The sequence below is a fragment of the Adiantum capillus-veneris genome, chromosome 16, assembly GCF_014529385.1.
Source record: "Adiantum capillus-veneris isolate H3 chromosome 16, ASM1452938v2, whole genome shotgun sequence".
NCBI lineage: Eukaryota > Viridiplantae > Streptophyta > Polypodiopsida > Polypodiales > Pteridaceae > Adiantum > Adiantum capillus-veneris.
The window spans coordinates 90,453,594-90,454,859 of NC_140946.1; the positions used below are offsets into that span (position 1 = coordinate 90,453,594).

At 42.5% G+C, this 1,266-nt stretch overlaps 1 pseudogene; it reads right to left on the reverse strand.

The window, feature by feature from the left end:
• Positions 1–280: 280 nt before the first annotated feature.
• On the reverse strand, positions 281–793 carry LOC147439430 (uncharacterized; annotated as a pseudogene).
• Between the last annotated feature and the right edge of the window lie 473 nt (positions 794–1,266).

Consider the following 1,266-nt stretch of genomic DNA (forward strand, 5'->3'; position numbering starts at 1 on the left):
AATCACTTGATTGTTAATCTTTGCAAATGTAATAGTTACAACCATTGTCATTATTTAAAAAATATACATGGGTTTCAAAAAGACGTATAAAAGTCGTCTCATGATACATAAGCTATGACAAAAATGATTGTTAATCTTTGCAAATGTAATAGTTACAACCATTGTCATTATTTAAAAAATATACATGGGTTTCAAAAAGACGTATAAAAGTCGTCTCATGATACATAAGCTATGACAAAAAGAAACTAATGCTATCTAGCTATGGCTAAACTGACATCGTCTAATCAGACGTCTCATCGCGTCCAAGCGGCGTATCTGTCGGATTCTGCAAAAGAAAAAACAATAAGATAGCCTTTTGTAAGTATAAACATATAGCGACGTTTATAAAACAATACAATAAATAGAAAATAATAAACCCTAATACTAACCATGCCTCCGTGAGAACTCAGGATGTCTATAAGGGCGTTTAAGCCCTTCTTGCCTGCATACTCATGCTCGTACGATGTGGGATCACGTCCTGTAAACGACCACTGTCAAAACATACAAAGAATCCATTATTTTAGAATTTAAAATCCCATAAAACCTAAACTATCAAACATAGATGCCAAAACACTTACAAAATTGGCCTCAAATGATGCCCACCCGCCGCTCCCCAAGTGGTGCGAGCTCCCTGCCTCTACTCGCGCTCTGGTTGCCTCCTTTTTTTGCTTCCACTTTTCGAGATTCTTGTGCGCTTCTTTCTTTGCGTGCTTCCAATATTTTTTGGCCAGCCAATCTGGTCTGCTCCACCCATGCTTGATTGCTTTTTGCACTTCGGAAGGCTTCTGCTTGCAGTATTCATGCATTCGAACCTTCATCACATCTTCATTGAAGCGGTCATCCCGTGTTGGAACGGGAAACTCGTCATGAAGCATGTTGATGACTCTGTCTTTTAATTCATTTGGTACTTCACTCCAGGTGTTTAGTATGTAGTGTCTAAACACTTGAGAGCAAAGACCGCGCATGACCAAAATCACCTTCTTGCCTTCATCATCCAAGATGATGCCGCCGCTGAAGTCGACGGAGTAAGGCAAGCCCTCTTGCCACTAACCTGTGAACCTGGGTGTCCTGGCAGGGGTCTCTAGCAGCGTGCCAATGGGGGTACAGATGCCAGATGTCTCCAATGGAGTCTACGCCCCGAAGCGAGGAGTGTCCACTGGAGTGACTCCGTCGACACCGAAGCTTCGAAGCGCGCTGAATGCTCCGAAACAGAGGGAGATGCGGATG